The sequence below is a fragment of the Ambystoma mexicanum genome, chromosome 4p (genome assembly GCF_040938575.1).
Source record: "Ambystoma mexicanum isolate Mex_15411 chromosome 4p, UKY_AmexF1_1, whole genome shotgun sequence".
Taxonomy (NCBI): Eukaryota; Metazoa; Chordata; class Amphibia; order Caudata; family Ambystomatidae; genus Ambystoma; species Ambystoma mexicanum.
The window spans coordinates 936534333-936556309 of record NC_090927.1 but is presented as its reverse complement, the minus strand read 5'-3'; positions in this window follow the sequence as shown (position 1 = coordinate 936556309).

Here is a 21977-nt window from a genome sequence, read left to right as displayed (position 1 = left end):
GAGAAGACCTCCTCAAAGTGGGTATGGGTCAAAATATCGGCACACTTATGACAGAGTCCTGGTCGAAAAAAAGAAATGAACTAAGAAGATCGTTAAGATCACTAGCAAAAAAAAGTATGGGGAAACTGGATCCAGTTAATCCTGATGTCATTAAGCTAAAAAGGGAATACAGGGGTCGAGTACGTTGGCATAATGCCATTTTACACCAGCAAAACGCAGGGGAAATGCTTAGAGTAATTTGTAAAGAAAGACTCAAGAGAACTCGGGGGCCATATGAATAACAGGGACTATTATCAGTCAGCTCTGCAGACAAATACTGTGGGCTTCATTATGACCCAGGCGCTAAGTGTTTAACGGCACCGTAAAAGGCTGCGGCGCCGTTAAACACCTAGCACCTAATTACGAGGTACCTTTGCGGGACCCGACCTTAACGGCTGGTTTTACCAGCCGTTAAAGTAGGGTCCCGCAAAGGGACCTTGGTGCTAATTACGGTACCGCAATTTGAGGTACCGTAATTAGCCCCTTCCCCATTCCCATTGAGCCATATGGGGAAAAAATGGGAATGGGGAAGGGCCATGGCGGCATGGGGAATTACCGCCCTGCCAACCTTGGAATGGGATGGTAATTCCCCATTCCACCATGGCAGACTCCGGCATGGACCATGGTGCTAATAGCACCATGGTTTAGGGCCGGAGTCCTAATGAGGCCCTGTATCTGACACGTTCTGGGTGGCTAATTTTAAGACCTTGTATTCAGCCTCAGGGCCCAAGGAGTGAACAGGAGAGAAAGAGCTCCAGTAAAGTGGGAGGTTCCCTTTGAAGCTGACGACAGGTCTCTTATAGTTAAAGCAAGTACCTCGAGAGCCACAGGCCATGACGTCTAATGAATGTTATCCTTAAAAAGGAACCAGAGGCCTGGGCTGAATTCTTGTGTATTTTGTTTAAGCAAATTGAGGCTCAGAGTAAAATACCAAACTCATGGAAACGGGCAACAGTGGTTCTGGTTTTTAAAAAGGGTAATATGGATGACCCCAAAAATGACTGCTGTATTGCCCTTTCGGACGGTATTGGGAAAAGGTGAATTGAAAGCTAAAATGCCTGCAAACCCCCATGCCTCAGAATATCCATGGTACAAGCCCTAACTTCCTTCTAACAGGCCTGTGTCTCCTTGCACACTTAAAGCACCACCAATTCCTTGCAGCCATATCCTTGCTCCTTTATGTCTTTGGCTTAGAACTCTAAAGCCTTGTGCTAGAGAATTTGGTGTGTTTCCCACAAAATATATGTTTTGCCCTGAAAAAGTCTGGATTTGCCAAATATATAAAGCCACCGTACTCTTCTGGTGGCTGGGAATTTTATTGAAGGTGACTTTCTAGCTGTAGGTTTTGTAACCTTCAGTTAGTGCAGGGCATGATTGTTGTTAGATATAGGGCAAGCAAACCCCCTTCTGGAAATGCAGGTATTAAAGTCAAATGACATAGTACATGTCCACAGGTGCTGTACCTGATCTAGCCACAGTAAACTGAGAAAATACCACACCCGAATGGGTATTCCCGGTGTTACACTGAGCCACAAATGCAGAATACATTTCTTGATGTCGAGGGAAGTAGAGTGGCAGGACAAATGGAAAGTGAGACGTAGACCATACAGGAGTACAGAGCAAACGCCTTAGAGAAGGGGGGCCAGCAGTGCTGCGGCAAGAGGAACCGGTCCCAACAACCCAAGGATACTCAGATTCTAAAGAGCTTTTCGCCATCCTCAGGGAATTAGAAAATCCCATACCCGCCACGACCCCCACTAACGTCAGCAAAGAATAGTGCACCACCATCCAAGACGCACTCTCAGCCAAAATCATGCTACTACAAAACAAAATTTCCGCTAAAAGACAATCGCTAGCAGAAAAAAATACAACCACACCTCCACCCATCACATCCTCTATAAAGCCTAATACCTCACTCCATTTTGCTCCAGTGACTCAAGAAATGGTGCTCAACACCTTATCTAAATTGAAAGCCTCGAACTGCAAAGGAGATAGTGGGCCTCATTACACGGTAGGCGGTGAACCATGGCGCTTTTAGCGCCATGGTTCATGCCGGTAAAATACCGGCACCGCCTTGGTGGAAAGTGGAATTACCGCCCCATTCCAAGGTTGGCAGGGCGGTAATTCCCCCTTCCACCATTGCCCTTCCCCATTCCCATTTTTGCCCCATAGGGCATAATGGGAATGGGGAAGGCGCTAATTACGGCACCGCAAATTGCGGTACCGTAATTAGCTCCCTGGGTCCCTTTGCGGGTTGGTTTTTAACGCTTGCAAAAAGCAGGCATTAAATACCCCAACCTGCAAAGGGACCTCGTAGTAAGGCGGTAAGGATTTACTGGTACCGGTAAAATACTGGTACTGGTAAACCCTTACCACCTACCGTGTAATGAGGCCCAGTGTCCCAGCTAAACTAGTGAAAGACTGTGCTACCTATCTTGCACCCACCATCACCAACTTTATCAACGCCTACTTTAACACTAATATAGCACCAGCAAGTATCAAAGAAGCCTGGGTCACTCCACTTTTAAAAAAGACATCACTCGACCCCACAGTACTCCCCAACTACCGTCCAATAACAATATTCCCCTTCCTACTGAAACTCATAGACAAAATAGCCTACACACAAATCCAAACCTATCTCGAACAAAATAAACTACTGGGTACCAGACAATCAGGTTTCAGGCCCAACCACAGCACTGAACTAGCCCTTCTAGATTTAAAAACCATATGGACACCATCAGAGATTCAGGGAAACTCTGTATTCTATTGCTGCTAGATTCTCTGCAGCATTCGGCCTTATAGATCACGACAAATTATGCACCTCCCTAACTAATGACTTCAATTTCTCGAACGATGCCACCAAGTGGGTTAAATCCTTCCTTGCTGAACGGACCTCCAGAGTGGCCATAGGCAAGGAAGCAGCTGATCCCATACCAGTACCCATAGGAGTCCCCCAAGGCTCATGCCTCTCGCCTACTCTATATAACGCCTACACTAAACTCCTCTTCTCCGCTCTGGAAGATATGGGTGTCATCTACACTAACTTTGCAGATAACACCCAGATCCTCATTCCTATCACAGGAGACTACAACCAAGACTCTCTTACCATTAACAAAATGTATTCTATCATACAAAAACTGGATGGCGCTCAACAGCCTTTGTCTTAACAATGAAAAGACAGAAGTCCTCATCGTTGGAACCCCAAACAAAATAGCGACCCTCCACTCAGACTACTCCTCTATCAACATTGATGGCACAATGATCCATGTCCTCAAACAGGTGAAAACACTTGGAGTTTACACAGATGGCAACCTTACAATGACCAAACACAACAGTACTCTCGCATCATCCACAGCATATACATCAAAACTTATAGCATTAAGTCGACAATTCCTGACCCCGACTAACTGTCTCACCATGGCCAGAGCCCTGTTTTTGAAAAGATTGGACTACTGCAATGTACTCCTTGCAGGTACTTCCACCTCCAACCTTAACAAACAACAGCTTTTGCAAAATAAAGCACTAAGAGCTGCACTAGGGATAAAAAAAAAATGACCATATATCCAAGGCTAGGAAGGATTCCCACTGGCTGCCCGTCAAAGCAAGAATAATATTCAAAACACTGTGCATCACGCATGAATGCAACACCAATAAAGCACCACTCTATTTGAACAATATTCTAAAAAAAAGTAAATGAAACCTAGTGACTCCTTGGTATAACAACAACAAAGCAGGGGGAAGTAGCTTCTATGTCCTAGCCCCCAAACATTGGAACTCCCTCCCCATTTACATCAAAAAAGAGACCTTCTTGCCCATGTTCAAAAAACAATTAAAAACATGGATGTTCAACCTATATTAGCACAGCACTGATCCGTGACAAATTGTATTGACTTCTAAATGACTATCTAATGACAATGTTTTTGCAATGTTTTTTATCCTATGCATAACCAATGCCTGTTTACACTAATACTTTTAAGATGCCTGTAACCACGCCGTGATACCACAGGGTCTGGGCGTGTAACAAATGAAAAAAAAAATAATAATAAAGGATCAAAGCTGACCACAGGTGCTGAAAAGTACCAGCTAAAGCACAGTAGCAGTTACCACTGTAAACCCATTGAACATGACATGGCTGAACTGTGGAAAACGTAGCATTATTGCCCATTGAGAAGTAAATACACCCGTGTTCATTGAAAAACTGAACTGTGTGAAACTGCTTCACTGCTTATGGCACAAATATAAAGTTATGTCATCACTGACACGTTGCTTTGTGAGAAGATGGTTATTGATACTCATGGTGAAACAAGAAACCATTTGAACACTAAAACACTGAATTGAGGACAGCGAGTAAAAATGCCCACGTTAAAGAAAGAAAGAGTTCAAACACTAAATTGAAGGAAACTGAGAATGAAGGCCCACAACCTTGGTGATGAGGCCTATAGTTAAACAAGAACACCTGTGCACATTGCAATGCTGGGGAAACTGAGCACACAGTCACACTGAACTGTGGGAAACGGTGTACGAATGCCTATAGCAATATAAGGAAGCATATTTATACGAGGCATACAAAGAAATATTAGAGAACTGTGATCACTTATTGAAATTAGCGAAGCCCACAGAACATTCTGATGCAGCGTCATGTCTGCTCTTCTAATAAAGAAATCCAAATGAGGCCTGTATTTGTGTTTGCGTGATGGGGTTTGTCACACTTCTTTCCATTATGGGGTGGCCTTCCCAAGTTCCTCCCTACACAAGGGAATATTTGTATTCATTACAGCAGCCCCTTGGATGAACTATTTCAGCCTTAAACCTACTGCCCCCGTTCTACTCATCCTAACATTGGAATGGAATTCTCCATCCCCCAATATAGTAGCCTTGTCATGTCAGCTATTCGCTGCCAGGAAAATGTAGCTCTTATTGTATGTTGCAAGCCCAGCCCCATGTTGTCGTGACTCCAAGGCATTCCACCAGAATCGGCTTTCCTCTTCAAAGGAACCTTCACCCTAGCGCTTCATCCTTACTTAATATTCACTCAAGCAGCTAAATCTGTATGGTCTACACACTGATTTGACAGAATATGCCGTCCCAACCTATGTCCACATGTAGCAGCACCTCAATTGAAACTTTAGCAGTCTTCGTAAAGAAATGTGGTGCCGCCCAAAGCAATCACAGAAAAAGCATGAACAATCTGACAGGTGTGATGGTATGTCGACGTTTTTTCATGCTACCCACAAGGAGGTTGTAACTACTTAACAGTAGTAACACCTGTACCACCTGTGTGGCTATGTTATAGGGGGTCACCTTACCCTCAGATATATAAAAGCACTAGGAATTGCTTAATGCCAGTCTAGGTGCCAATTCAGATCCGTGGCTTACCACTAAAGGACAGAAACACTTCTTCACACCTGTTGCCCTGAGCAGGCTGGTACAGAACTCATGTCAGACCGTCCAATAAGAGTCCACACAGCTTAGGGAGCATCACAGCTTCATCTGCATTAGTATTGCAAGTCTATTAGCACAACCCAATGGTATTTGGCCATCTATCCACAGCCTATGTGGGAGTTCCTATGTGGCGGATGCAGGCTTTACTGCCCTCATGTTTGCTTGTCCTTTAAGAGTTATTGACACAATTGAACACCCTAAAACTGCTGCTTTACAAGGAGCTGCACTCCACTCCCTGCCATGTAACCAATCATTCTTCGACGTTGCAGCTACCTTCCCGACCATACGCTCCATTACCTTAAATGGCACGCAATTCAGCTGCACAGATGGAGACAAATCATGTGCTTTACCCTGTGCCCAAATCGGTCAGTCCACCAGGATTCATAAAAGGGGTCATATTGGCAATAGTGATCTTAGTAAAATTATATTTACATGGGATAACCTCCAAGGTTGTCTCCTCGATTTAGGAACACAACAGAGCTGATGGCTGAAAGGTTTGGAATTAGTACTAATGAGTTTGGGCTGGACTGACCCTTTTGGGGTGGGACCACGCCTGATTTGCATATGGTCTTCCCTTTCTTTAATGGCTTGCCAGGCAAAGAATGATGGTCTGGAAGGTTGCCACGAGCAATGGAAGAGGTTAAGGTTTATTTAAATGTAACCCCCTGCCCAAATGTGGCACTTTCACGCATCATATACAGGTGTAGGTAGGGAAAACATTATAGGTAGCAATGGAAGGAAAACAAACACCAAATGTTTAATTTAATGCACATGTGCTTGACTGGATTTACGTGACTGACCAATATGTCCACAACATGGGGGACACATAAAAACTCTGAGACTGTGGACAATGGACAACAATAATGGATTTACCTGCTAAACATTCTATAGGGATTTAAAAGAAGAAATGGACATGTGGAAGTGACAGTTGAAAAGATAGATAACCGACAAATATATAGAGCAAAGAGAAGAGAAGAAAGAAGATTAGCGCTGAGCGCCCCTCCCCCCCCCACCCAGAGCATCTAGGAGGTGGATGGGGAGACTGTATGTGCCATCTGCAGCCTATTTAGATACGGTCTGCCTAGGGGCCAGACCAGGTTGACCAGAGGAAGTTAAAGTCCCTGTCTGTGTCGCCCCCGCAGCTTGAGTGAAGATGGCAGTGCGGCCGAGGAGAAGACCAGCCCAGGGACAGAAGGGGGTGGTGGTGAAGGCTAAAGAACCTGATGGCACAAGCAGCATGAGCAGGGCCAGCAGCACCCCCGAGAGGCCTGTGCATTATACGCCCCTCACCCCCAGGGACACACGGGGAGGGTGGCATTAGCAGTACTCTCCTGGAGCCCCGGGCACTGTGTCTGACACAGCCAGAGTTCATTGCATAAATACAGCAGTTCATTGTGTGCCCTGTCAAGGTAGGCAGGACCTGGGCAGAGGCCGGCAACAGCACCTGATCTCCACCACAGGGGAAAGAACTTGAGGTGGCACCTTGGAGGAAATTAAGGGCTTTCCAAGCCCATTCATAGATAAGCGTTGCCACAAAAGAAATGGACAGGGCTGCCAAAGCCCCTGCGAGACAACACCGCCACAGAGGACATGGGCAGGACTGTCAAAGCCCTTTAAGACAAGCACTTACAAGCACCGCCATGGAGGAAATGGACAGGGCTCCATACGCCGTAATTAGTCAACACACCGGCATGGAGGAAAACACAAGTGTGCATGCGGCATGGGATGTTCACTGAAGGGCAGCTTTTGTCCCGTGCCAACCACCCATGGCAGATTGGTGGGGGGCGATACAAAGTTTAAAAGGACCAAGACAGAGAGGAAAAACACGACACTAAGGTATTGTGGATTTGGGGAAACCTTATGTTTAATGTACGTGAAAGAATTGGACATTCAAAGGCAGACTACAGCTGCTTCGGTTTTAGAAAGGAATAGATGGCCAAAAGTAATGGAAAAAAGGGGAAGTGTTCTTCCAATGGGAAGGAAGAACAGGGTATGTGTGATTAGGAACTTGGTTAAAGTTCACATGGAGAAGGGTTTGTTCTGAAAGGGTATCTACTACTCTAGAAAATTGCAATACCAAACACTGAATGAAATGATGAAATGGAGTAGGCATTGGATGGAAGAAAGTCTACCAGTGAAATGGCTGCATAGATTTATATAAAACCCTCTGGTGTGCTTTGTCTAATTTAATATCAGGAATTCTGGCCCATCTCCTGTACTAACATGGTTAAATCGCAGGCTGCTCTGCGCCTCACGGGAACAGCTGGTCTGGGGTGGTGAGGTGGTTACGGTGCAGCCCATTACTGGCCCTGGGCCTGTATAAAGGGTGCTTGCCCGGGGCAGGGCCATACAGTCAGGGGCTACATAAACCTTCCAGCCATCACCTCGTGTGTTGTGTGCTAGATTTGACATCCTTCTGTTTATTGATATTTCATCCCATTTTAGTAGTTAAACATGTGTTTAAAAGATAAACTAACAATGACATATTGAATACAGTGATACAATGTCACAAATACATTTAAAACAACAGGTTGAGTTCCCCAAAAACATTGTTAAAGCATGTTTACCTTTTTGTCACTAAGTTTGCAACATTATGTATTACAAACACTATTGACAATGCCAAACGGATTTAATGCAATGCAGCTCCTCTCTGTAAAACACACACACACTGCACAGCCACTGGCGAGGCTTTCTTTCAACTGGGAAAACAAAAGACGTAAAAAGTTGGTGATCATTGCAAAAACAAACGAGCGCATTGTTATTTCAGCACATTAGAAGAGAAAGCAATAAATATGCAAATACTCCCATTATTATGTAAAGTGAGCCACTTCAGTACAGAAGCCGAATTCGCCTTTTCGGAGGGAACCGCATAAACAGATCTCTTAGAAAGTATATGTCTAATTAAATGAAGCATCTTGGTTTGAAATACATGATTTGTGTGGAGTGATTGCAGGAGGCACCCTTAATTACAACGAATTGGATACAATCAAACATTAAATGTTAATAGGCACGGGATATTCAGCTGCCAATGCTGACGTAATCTTCATTTGTATAATATTCCTTTATATCAATTTACCCAATACATGGAAATGGCTGTGTTTTTCTCATCCTCCCAATATGGGAATCCAAGTAGCACTCTGACCTTGCTAAGGTAGGCACCGTTCTATTGCAGCAGAGAACAGGAAGTATCTTTAAATACAGCCCAACAAACATGCTATGAGATAAAATCATTGATTTAAAAACACTGTTTGGCTAGCACTCCCCAATGACAGGTGCTCTCAAAATGCAGGGCGGGGTCAAGCGTGCCCTTGTCCTGGCGCAGCTGGTTTCAGTGTGTGTCTGCACTGATGACTGCCTCAATACGTCGACATGATTTCGTCCAATCGCTTTTTTTGCATAGGAATGTTAGCTGTGAATTGCTTCCCCCTTTGACAAAACTACAGCAAAAGCAGAGTGTGAAGTTGGGAGAGTGCAGGGGTGCACATTGCCCCAAAATAATTGCCGGATTCATTTTCTTTCCTTTCGGAGGCGAGAATAAATCTGAACAGTGATTGTGTTGGGTGTATTACTGGTAAACGTGGCACAAACTCGCCTTTTTATACAACGTTATCTCTGTAGTGAAAAACCTGAAAAAAACAGATGAAACAATGCACTGCACCAGATCAGAACAGTGATGAGGGCAGTACCCAGACTATCATAAGCAGGTCCGGCACTCTTGCTCTGCCCTCACTCCCTACCACTCCCTTTCTCTTCCTACTCTATCTCTTTCTCACCCTGCATCTCAGTCTCTTTCTGTGGTGCAAGAGAGGGTTACTCTTGGCTTACTGAGCAAAGTACATTATCAAAACTTAGAGTACATATATTCATTACTTCCTTATGGAAGGTTTGTTGTCGGAAAATGTGCAAATCCAAATTTCCTGACCCCATTCTGATGAACGCTGACCATACTTCTATGTTGTTGGTATGGGAAGTAAGCACCTTTCTGCCCGCCATTTGATGCGAGCATTCTGCCTGGTCGCCACTGATGTTCTACGTTTGAATCATGCTCCTGCAATGGAATCCAGTGCTTTTCTGACAAAAGTTCATCTTAATTCTCCATGTTTTCAAGAGTCTCAATGCAATCTTCCTAATTAGCCAATCCGGTATAAGGTTTGACAATCTTTGATAGTGGACTGTGCTAGATGCATTGTCAGGATGTTTGGGTTGTTGAGATCCCAACAGGGGTGGTGTCTCGATGACTGTTCTTCATGGCAGTTTGTGTGGCTTTGCTAATTTCATACATGTCCAGTGGCCCTGGAAATGCCAAAAAATGCCAGGCCCCAGAAGCCGTGGTGTTCAGCAATTTTGAAGGCCTCCTATTTAAGCCCGCCAAAACCATGTTGCGAGCCAGTAATTAGTCTGCACGGCAGAATGGGTAAGGAGAGAAGTTTGAACTCGCTTTTAGAAGTCTGATCCTGTTGAAGCACTGGTGGTGCTTCCTCTGTGCATTCCTGATGGCTTTCGACCGAGCTTCTCCAATTTAGCGCTTTCCAGGGCAAAAGATACATTGGTTGGGTATGTGTAGGCATTCACTAAAGGGAATGTGCACAAATGCAGCATATCCTTGGTGTGTTACTAGTTTGGGCATTCTTGTTCTTTTTTGTATTTTTATTTTTTATTTGAGTATCATACAGTTATACAGCTGACTTCTGACACATCAGAAATAAGAAATAAAAAAAAAAATCAAATCGTCATCCTCCAGAGAAAACAATATGCACTCTTGAGAGTGCAGGTTAATGCTAGCACAGTTATCCACCTTTTCTAGTATACCGTCCACCGTCTGCAAAACGTACTGACTTTGCTACTGTTTTTGCACAATTGGTGGTTAACCTCAGCCTAATTCATCCTAATTTGGTGGTATTGGGGGATTTTAACTTTCATCCCAATGACCCCAAGGATCTTTATGCTAAGAATTTGGTGACTTCCTTGTCAGATCCCTAATTAGAGTTATGTAATTCTCTCCCTAAACATGAAAGAGGAAACATACTCAATCTTATTTTTTCTGAGACTGGCAGGGTTTTCAGTTGTGCCCCAGTGCCAGTAACCTGGTCCGACCATTTGTTGGTCCCTTTTCTGATCCAGGTCACTCCCCATTGCTCTAACCCCTCACACGGGCTACAACTTTGCAGAAAAAGGCTAAAAGTTTATTTGCAGAGTATGACTGAGGCCTTGTGTGAGGAACATCGGCTACTAAGGGAGAGATGCTTGATCCTTTCTCATCTTTACTGTACGCCTTGGAAAGTGTGGCCGACAAAGTAGCCCCACTGCGTTCCCATCTCTGTTGAACTAAACCCTCTGAGCCATGGTATAGCTCGGAGCTGAGAGCTCAACAACAAGTTTGTAGATGCTTAGAAAGAAAATGACGCTTGACCTATGATGCAGCCTCACGCAATCTCTACAAACAAGCTGTCTTTTACTATCATCAGCTGATTTGTGCAGCAAAATCTAAATACTATGCTACTAGGATTAGTGAGGCACTGTGTGCCTCTAGCAAATTGTTCCAAGTAGCCAAAGAGCTATCAGTCTATTCCACCAGGAACTCTGTTAGTCAACCTGATGCTCAGCTGCAATGTGATGAGATCAGGAGCTTTTCACAGGAAAAGATTGCTGACATTCACACCACCGTTGGCAACTGTCAATTGGAGGAGATGGCTGCTTTGATTCAGGAACCTTTTGGCCCTTCGGCCAACCCCCGATAAATAACTTTGAGCTGCTCCCCATAACAGATGAGGATATTAGGAAGGCTCTTGTGAGCCTGAAATCTGCTTCTCCACTCGATGTGGTTCCTTTACACGTTTTAAAAGTCCTGCCCAACCGACTTATAGGCATGCTAACTGAAGCAGTTCAGTACTCTTTCTCTATGGGCGTGGTCCACCCTGAGCTTAAACATGCAGAGGTGCTCCCTTTACTGAAGAAAGCCAATCTGGATTCTAAAACACCACCAATTTATAGACCCATATCACTGCTTCCCGCTATGATAAAGCTTATGGAAGCAGTAATCATCCCTCAGGTATCCTTGTTTTTGGAAGAAAACGACTATCTTCATCCATCCCAATATGGATTCCGTCCCAAGATGGACATGCTTAGTCTGATCTTTTATTGGATTATTGGTGCATAGGTTCACTCATGTATGTTTTACCCTAACACACCGCTCCTCGCCGCCCATCCACAACTTTTTTCCAGTGCTCCCATACTACCTCTCCTATCCACAGCCTCTCCCTAACCCACCGTCATCCTGTGGTGGCCTTGTATATCAATTCAGGCACCAATGTCAACCATGGTGGGAAGAATGCTTCATAGAGATCCTGTGGCTATGGAGATCATGTATTAGGGTGTACTCTGCTCAATCCTATGAAATCCTTGATATACATCCAAGGAATAATGCAATTTTGGACTGAGCATATTCACTCCTAATTGACCCGTCCACCTTCCTGTCCGCCACTTTGCTTAGTGCATTGTCTTGGCAGCCATCAAAGGCTTTCCTATTGGTGAGGAATCATGACATCCAGCCTAATATTTTCTGAATAGTTGGCGCAACACACTGTACAGGGTAGTGTGTACCCATACATTTGTGAAGGATTACTTTGTCAAGGTCATGCCATTTGGTGCCCATCATCTTCTGTACCATCGTTTTGTCATATCTGCTGAGGCAATCTTTCATTTCCTCCTCTTCAGTCACCTCTTAAAGGCATCCTAAACAAGACCATATGTAAGCCAGTGCTGCTGGTCTTTATTCCTTGGCGCTACATCTCTCTTTCACGTCAAGATCCTTGTTGTCATCTGTACTGAAAGCCACAGATTCTTGGCTCTTCCCCTCAAGTGCCAGAGGAAATACTTCAGTAATAGCCAGGTTAAATACGTCCTTGCGTTTGGGCTGTCCAGGTGAGGGGGCATTTACCCTGAGTTGATGATCACTTGGCAGTGTAGCCCATAGGTAATCATCCATGACCGTTATGTCTCTCTGAATGGAAATATGCCTGGACTGTAGTCAAGCCCAATACCTATTCGTATAGCAGCTGCTCCGCCTGGCGGGTTCCGGAGTATCTGCTTCTTGAATGTCAGCTTTGTCTGTAATATGAAACAATTGGGGCATCCTGCCACAAATATGTACTCACTCACATTAATTCATGTAAGTTCTTTTGTGTTTTACAGCAAATTCTTTGGTGGGAGCTTCCATTAATTATCCTGTTCACATCCTTAAAAAAGATGACTCTGTATCTGCTGGTACCAACACGCAAATACTGTAACAATTTTCTAGATCAGGTTACAGAGCATTTATAGATTGTGACCAATTTTATAAATCAATTATGTCATCATTGTTCACACAACACATACAGAAGTGCACTGACATACACACATTACCTTGCAAGAAAAACTCTCTCATCACTGTCTATATTGGATAAAGATTAGTGTTCAGTGGTGTCATAAGCGTGTAGTGTGGCACATGTACTCCAGTATCACAAATGTAGGTAGCATTGTAACAGAAACATGCAATCACATACAAAAATGGATCAATGAAATTTGGCAGCTTTTCCTAATTCTAGTTGCTGATATAGGCATGCTCAGTAAATAAGAACATCCTCTCTCTTGACCTCTTAGGGGTCTACTGCCAGACAGAAGGGTGACCTAACCTTAGAACTATATCAGGGAATATGTTGCTTGGTATTGTTGGGACTGCTGAACACCTAAAGTGCTGCGTCCAGTGACGTTTCAGCTTTTAGATGGAACTGCTTTCTTCTGGGCCATAGAAAAGGTTCCCTACAGGAGGAACATACAAATGCAAATTAGAGGAAAACTGATCTTTGCTACGTGTGAAGCAGCTATGAAGGATATATTAAAAGGGTTTAAAACATTGTGCAAGATAATGATTCTCATTGGTGCATAACCAGGGCTTCACTGACCTTGTCTGTGTTTCTCTTGGTGGCACCCAAATGTGTGGGCAGCCGTCGGCTCATGATAGCATTGTCATGAGTCCATCTGAGCACCTATGAGGGGTAACTGGCCACGGGTTTGTAAGTTGAAGAATAGCAAGTCTTTAACCCTGCTAGGTCTGGGGAGCAAGTTATGTCAAGTAAGCAGGTTTAAACAAAAAAAACAGCTAGTTGGGATGCTTTGGACAGGCCGGTGGAATTGTAGGGTTGGCAAAATGTACCTTAATGCTTCCTGTTTGGACCACATTGTTGCTTAATTGCGGGGTGCAGTGGCTCTGGCTTCCCCAACTGGTGTTGTATAGCGCAGAATCCTGCCATGGTTAAGGCGCCGTATTAGATGTGAAATACTGCAGCTCATAGATGCACAGTGTGTGAACCTAAATGGCCAGCATGCGGTTGAAGGCTTTATTTCTGGGAGAGGAATGGTGGGTGAAGGGAGCTCTAAGAGTGCTATTACATACAAACCCAACTCTCCTTGACAGTAAAGGCTCATACCTTAGTAAGAAATCTTCTTAAGGTACAAACAGCGTCTGTCCGTATGGGTGAAGACGGCTGTGGCTGTCTGGTTGCCACGTCGGCAAATGAAGCTGTGCCGCTTATGACTGCACCAGTGTGCCAGGTCAGTGTTTCTCATTGCCAAGCATAGAGCATGCATGCTGGCTGTTGTATTCGATTGCTATGGCAAATCCAACTGGTACAGGAGCTATTGTATACTTAAAGAGAGTCCCGTTCGGGTGCGTAGAATGATTGAGGAAAAACGTTGCATGTCTACAGATGGATGGGCTGTGGGATCGTGTGTTAGCTTGGAGTTTTTTCATGTTCGGTGAGCGATGTTAGCGGCTTAAGACCATGAATGCGTAATGGTATTGTGGACGTGTCGTCATGGCGACCCTTCAGCGTCTACTGTGGACAAGGTAGAATCAATATGTTTAATGATCCAGGGGAGTCCGGGGTCCAGGGAAGGGGGTTAAGAAATGTGTGGAATGGCATTATATGGGGCATAGACTTGTTGTGCTTGTTGAGAACAGACATCTATAGGAGCCCAGCAAGGATGGATTAGTGGGGACCGCTCTGGGGGAGGACAAGCAGTCTGTATATGTGGAAATAATCGATTGTCATTATGCATACTAATGCAGATAGTAGATAGCACCTCTGTTTGTACTTGTACATTGGCGCTTCCTTGTTTTGCTTTTGGAGAACAGACATTTATAGCAACCGAGCAAGGATGAATTAGTGAGGCTACACTTAGGGGGGGACGAGCAGTCCATATATGTAGAACGAATCTGCTGTCATTGTGCATGCTAATGTGGATAGTAATTAGCGCCTCTGTTTGTACTTGTGCATTTGCGCTACCTTGGTGTGTCGTGGGCCCAAAGTTTCAGGGTCAGTTGAATGGGCATGAGAGTTGTCCTTCATTCAAGCCCCTGGTGGTAGATTTGAGCCTGAATATCCACTAAGCTTCTTTGTGATTCAGGGCGCTTAATGCATTAGCAGTGTTCATTACTCTTTCGATCACCCACCATGTCATATCATCAGGACTATGTTGGTGCTCCATATAATGGGAGACTAATTGGACGGTGTGTGTTTTACAACAAATGCGAGATCTGTGTTCTCTGATTCTTTTATTGATTTGTCTCTTTGTTTGCCCTACGTAGCGTAAACCACAAGGGCATTCTATCATTTAAATCACATTTTTCATTTTGCAGTTCGAGAAATGTTTGATTTCCCACGCTTTGTCTTCCACCATTAATGATTTCATTTTCATTGTCCATTTGCATACAGTACATGTTCCGCACAGGTGGTGTCCTCTGATTTCTCTCCTATTCCGTAGTTCAGTTCTCGTCATCTTCTTGCTGAGCCTGGCATGGGTTAAACTTCCATCAAGTTTTGGGAAAATTTCAATGCCATTCTTGGCAGATGTTCTTCTAAGAGGCTTGGCTGGATCAGCAGCCAAACCTTTTTAAATAGCCCTTTCAGTTTTCTGGTATTAGGTCCAAATGTTGTCAAAAATGTTATAGTGCTATCTTGTGTCTCACGCACTTTAGCTTGGAGTAAGGACTCTCCTGTTGTATATAAGGCTCTCTTCCTTGTGTTCTTGAGATGTTTATTTGGGTACCCTCTGACTTGTAATCTAGTCTGCAAGTCTGCAGCATGTTGCTTGTATTGTTCGGTGTCTGTGCAGTTTCTTCATACTCTCAAGAATTGCCCATAGGGCAAATTGTCAATTAGATTTTTGGGGTGGTTACTCCTGTAGTGGTTCAGGGTTTTCCGGTCAGTATCTTTTTTAAAGAGAGTGCAGGCTAGTTTGCCATTTATTGGCCGGATGAGTTAAGTCAAGGAAGTTGATTTCGGAATTACTCTTATTCATCGTAAATTTGATTTCTTGAGTCTGAGAATTGATCCAAAAGAAGAAACCTTCCAGAGGCTCATTGTCACCTTTCCAAATAAAAATAGTGTCAATGATATAGTGATGCCACTGTGTGATCTTGTCTGCAAATGGATTGGTGTTGTTCAGGAAAAAGGTTTGCTCGTATTCTGCCATATAAATAATGGCCATGCTGAGGGAAAATGCCGCCCCGATGGCAGTACCACAGATTTGCTGAAAGAATGAATCATAAAATGTAAAGAGATTTTGAGTACGAGCTTTTTCAAGCAGTTCCACAATGAAATTGATGGGTACCCGGCTCTGGGTCATGGAGTGTGTTAAGTGGTGCTGTATGCATTCCACTGCTGCGTCTTGGTGTATGCATCTGTAGCGACTCTTAATATCCATTGTTACCAGAATTTCCTCATTTTTCATGAAAGGAGTGTTTTCATAAAACGTAATCGTAGTCAAGGTTTCCCGTAAGTATGATGGTGTGTGTTGGCTAAGTGGTTTTAAGAAGAGATCCACACATTTGCACAATGGTTCTAGGATTGACCCACTGCCTGAAATGATAGGTCCGCCAGGCGGATTGACTGTGTCTTTGCGAATTTAAGGAGGGCATAAAAGGCTGGAAGTTTCTTCTTTGTCTGAGATCCAATTGTGTCCAAGGCCGAACCGCGTAATTTCCTGGATTTTCATCTTGATCTCTGATGTTGGGTCTTTCTTGAGTTTTTTTTTTATTGGTCTCTTTTGAGGAGGTTCATTACCATCCCTTTGTATTGATTGACATTCTGAATTACAATGCGCCTGCTTTTATCAGCTGTTTTGATTACTAGCTGCTTGTTCTCTGCTAGTTTTTTTAGAGCACTCTGTTCTTTGGTTGTGAGTTTATCTCAGAGATTTTTGGGTTCCTCCTGAAATGTCTTCCTCTCTTGTTTGATACATTTTTCAAATGAAATAATCGAGGGGGGTACTTCATTCTCCGTAGCGTAGAAGTTGGATTTCACTCTGAAGCGTGAGTCCTCCTCTGGTTCAGCGTATTTGTTCTCTTTGAAATAAGATTTAAGGCGGATAGTTCTGAAGAAATTAGATAATTCTTGATCAAGTTTGAAGCAATTGGTTGGGCTAGTCGGGGCAAAGGAGAGTCCTTTTGCCAGTACAGATGTTTCTTCCTTTGTGAGGGCGAGTCCTGAAATATTAAAGATTGGCATCTCCTGCGAGTCTGTCTCCACGTTGGGTAGTGGTAGGGTTTCATGGGCTGCAGTGGAGGGCCCCAGTAGCCTTCTCTGGGGCCCCCTCTTCCTAAAAAAGGAACCAGTGGTGGTGGTGGATATTGTCCCTGGTATTGATGTCTACCGAAGTTGTAGAATTGGTCTTCGGAGGAAGAGTTTGAGCTAGAAGTGTCTGAAAAGGACACCCATTGTCTCCTAGTTCTGGTCACGCCTGCCATGTCTCGGCTCTTTCCTTGTCTCTGTTATCCTTGAACTCTGGTGCCAGGTACGGATAGACATTTTCTAGTTTAAAGCTTTTTATGTCTTTTGCAAGCTCTTTGTGCCTTTTTTCAAAGGTGGATGATATGAATTGATCAAGAGCTGTGTATATTTCTTTCAATTTGTCTCATGCATCCTCAAGGCTGGTGTTACTCAGGAATTTGGCTGTAATAACCTCAATCTTGAGGGAAGCGTCGGATTCCCCTTAGTTATGAACGGGGCATTGCCGGCTCATTCCTGCAATTGTCTGATCATTCCATTATATTTTAGATCCAGATTGAAGAGCAATGGAAAGGGATTGTGCCAACATTAAACATGTGTACCTGTTCTAAAAGTCTTCTATGACGTTGGCTGTGATCCTCTTTGCGCAGCACTTAGAGATGTGCATTGCAATTAGATCACATCTGTTACTCTGGGACACACATCATGCATGCATGCAAACCTGCCTTGAACACCTAAATGCGTAAACTGCTGCTGGAAGTGAACAGTCCCTCGTGCTTCTCACCATGAAACCAAGTCCCACCAGACCTACCTCGGGGCATCACTTTCCTCCTAATAGTTTTGGCTGTGATTTTGTCAGTCAAAATCTTTGGGAGGTGTCATGCACTGCCGTACACCATCCACCCATCCCCCTGGCTGTACAAAACGAGAGGTATCAGAGCATTACTTGCCCTTCTGACATATGCAATGATCTGAATACAGATAGGCTTCTTGTGCCACAAGGAAGGAACCTTGGGTAAGGGTATTATAGGGAGAGCAAGTCCCCAATAAGTGAGTAATATTACAATGGGAGGGGTCCCTGGGTACTTATGTATCACACCATGTCCCTTTTCCATCTGTCTGCTGCCACCATGGGAAGCTCAAACAAAAAGGATATCAGAGTGTGCAGCATGCATTGGGGAGCATTCCCTTTTTCAAAATAACAAGTAAATGAAACAAGCATTGGCAATGACAACAGTTTTGTTTTTGTGTAGACACTGCTATAGTGTTATTAACTGGCCATTGATGGTAGCAGCATTACAATGGTGAAAGTACCTGGGTATTAAACAGCAGTGTGTGTCAAATGTCCAATAGTTATACACAAGCTAAAACTGTTGTTTTGCCAATGTGTTTTCTTTAATTTCTTTAAACAGGGCTTCAGTGAAGGACTCAAACAGTGGTTATAAATCTGGTAGAAAAGGGCATACCTGGTTAAGGCATTTTTAATAAGCCAGTAGCACATGTACAGCTTCAATTAAGCCAATAACTTACAGAAGACTGTTTTTGAAAAAAACAATGAAGGTTTGAGGGTAAAGTTTGATAAAGCTTGCTTTAGCCGGGGAGGATGTGTTCTGGGTGGACAGGCACAGGAAGTGGGTGGCAATAGCCGTAGGGATTAGCATGGCCATGGGCAGTAGATGGGTCGGTAAATAACCAACCAACACCTACAAGCTGTGTGTCTTTCCTCATATGACATTTCTCCCTATTTGTACTCTAATGCAATAGTTTGAGCTTTTAGGTGGCTCAATAAATGCACTAATTATAATAATAACAAAGCACATAATGCACTGCAGAGGCAGAGAATAGTAGCATATAACATGTGAGTAGGCAGGGCGAGGATGTGGATGTTGGGAATGATAACATGTGAATGTGTAAGGGAAGGATGCACAAGCGAGAAAGTATAAAAACTTCAAAATTATCCAATTCATCTTGAAAACTGAAATGAATATTGAACCAGAGGGAACATTCTTACAAGTGGAATAGTGGCACAAGCCTGTGGGTATAATCTGGACATAAGAACAGATGTGTATAGATGACTGTTGATAAATGAGCCCAGACCTGCTGACCAGGTCTGGGATGGACGGGTTCCACACGCACCAGTTCCTTTCATGTAAGTGGGTTCTGAAATCAAGGGGGTTCAGCTGAGCTTTGAGAAACCCTGACTAAATGAGAACATTTCTTATTTCGGGACCCACCTGGTTGACCATGTTGAATGACTGAAAAATATTCCCCTACTCTGGCCGCATAAATAAGTGGAATCTTTCTTTTTTATGAGTGAGAAATGTGGTCAGAGACTCTGCCTATTCTACCGAGGGGACTCCACAATATTGCATGCACATATATCATAACAACAAAACCTAAAAGCACCCGGGAGGATCACCATGCACAATTCCTGCTTGAAAGTACATTTCATTGAAACAAAATAGAGTATCTTAAAAGATAACTCAAAGCTATGAAAGAGAAGACTAGCCAATTCCAATTGAGAAATGTTATGGTGGTTTTAGTACAGCCCTCTGTTGACTGCTATACAGCCACACATTTTAAGGTGGGGGGGTGCCACTAACCCATAAATGCAACACACACCTCCCTTAATGGAGGTAGCATAACAGAGGAGTTAAGGCTTTTTCTCAAGGTACAATCAGTTCACATACATATCCAAGTCCAGACCACTAGTATGTTGAAACATGTACACCTTTACTAGATCTCGCTCCCACATAATTATCATTTTTATAAGAATTGTAAGAAGACATCCCACACAGTAATGGTGCATGTATAAAAACAGTACTTTGGGCCTCGTAATGAGGTTGGCGGTAACCCGCCGGTGGGACTGACGGGTTGCAGCCAACCCCGTAACACCGTTTCCACCGCCTGACTACCCGGTGCCACCGGGACATTACAAGTCAAGCGGCGGAAAATGGTAGTCCCCATTGCCATGAAGTCCCATAGGACTCCACGGGAATTGGGACTCAGAAACACCGGCACCGTTGCTAACAGTGCCTGTGCTCCCGTGAAAAGTCTGCCCGCAGGGGCCGCTGCTCCCGGCAGGTCTGACCGTGCCAGTCGCAACCGCCCCTACATGCAGACACATAGTGTGGCGATCTGGAACCAAGGGTGCCAGTGAGCTTACTGGCACCCTTTTTTCCGGAACGCCACACTTGTAATTTGTCAGAAAAGAGAGCACATGCTCAATATTTTAGATTCAGTATCTAATGATATGCACATTACATATAGATACAAGTGGAAACAAGAGAGTGGAACCAGACATTAAGCCACTCAATAAATAGCCATTACAGTTCCTCAGAGGATAACACCATCAACGTCATTGGCCTTCATTACGACCCTGGCGGATTTTTTCCGCCATCGACGGACTTTCCGGCCATGGCGTAAAGTCCGTTTACGCCATGGCGGATGGTGGACTTACCGCCCCATTCCGAGGTCGGCGGGGCGGTAAGTCCCCATTGACCCATTTACCCTTCCCCATTCCCATTTCGGCCCCATAGGGTATAATGGGAGTGGGGAAGGAGTTAATTACGCCACCGTAAATTACGGTGGCGTAATTAACACCAAGGTCCCATAGCGCCATGGATTTTTACGCCCGCAAAAAGCGGGCGGAAAAATGACCATGGCGCTATGGGAACTCGTAGTTGGCGGTAAGGGGTCGGCGCAGCTAACGCTGGCGCAAACCCCTTACCGCCAGGGTCCTAATGAGGCCCATTGTATTTTAAACCCCTACGACATGGTATTTGGACAATATAAATGTGCACCTCACAGTCGATGTAAGTCCAAGAGGGGGGGCAATAAATTGTAACAAACAGCCAGAAATCACTTAAACAAAGATGTTTTATAGAATAAAAGCACCAAATATCAAACTTCCAGAGAAAAATAGATACAGTGTCACTAAAAATAGTTATATTTAATCAGGCATTCACATTAGCACAAAGTCGAAAACAGAACTTTATAAAGACATTAAAAACCCCTGGTGCAAACCAAACTTCTTATCTTATGACTTAAAACTCTTTGAACCCAGACTGGGTGAAGATTATAAGCTCATGAGCAGATAAGTGACACCAATGTCACTTTAGAAGAGTTACAGGTGAGAAAAATATCCCCCCCTAGAAAAGAATGGGGCATAGTCAATAGGCAGCTCCACCTGCATGTGAACAAGGCAGGAACATCCCAGTTCTACCCCAGAGGTGCAGCTTTGGCAGAAAATAAACCCTAGAGGTAAAAGGGAAGACCCTTAGGAAGAGCTCCAGAAGAAGATTTGAGAAGTAGAAGCCCAAAGAGGAGATACACACAGTAGGATGAGACCCAATAGAAGTTGATGGGAAATTGCAGTTAGGACTGCAAGCAATAAGTCTTGAATATGGACCACAGGGACCCTTGGGGTTAAGTATCATGAATAGCCTACCAGCCCTGCTCATGGTCTGTTCAGGAAGACTCAAATAACCTTTTAAGTACAAGAATTATTTTTCAGGTATGGTTTAATGGATCCAAAAAGCCAGGTATTTGAAACCTGAACAACCGACTACAACAATCAGTGGGAAATAAAATTACCCATCCTATGAGTGGGACCATCATGACAGTGTGGGATGTTTCAACCCACGCATCCAAGCCCTGCAACATCACCGTGCATTACTGGCAGCGGAAACATCATAATGGCCGCCGGAAAGCATGCTGCTCGCCAGAAATCATCCCAAAATGAGCAGTACAAATCTGAAAGATAGGTTGCCATCTTCTTTTGCCTCTGTCAGTGTTAATACATGAGACCATTGCCAGACCCCATCCTTTGGCTGCACACAGAGCAAAATCAGTGCAAAGGAATATAGAGCGGTTCAAAATCCGTTTTATTTGATGCCAAAAATTGCTAAAATCATGGCTCACCAAAACCATTAAAAAGGTCCCACCTCC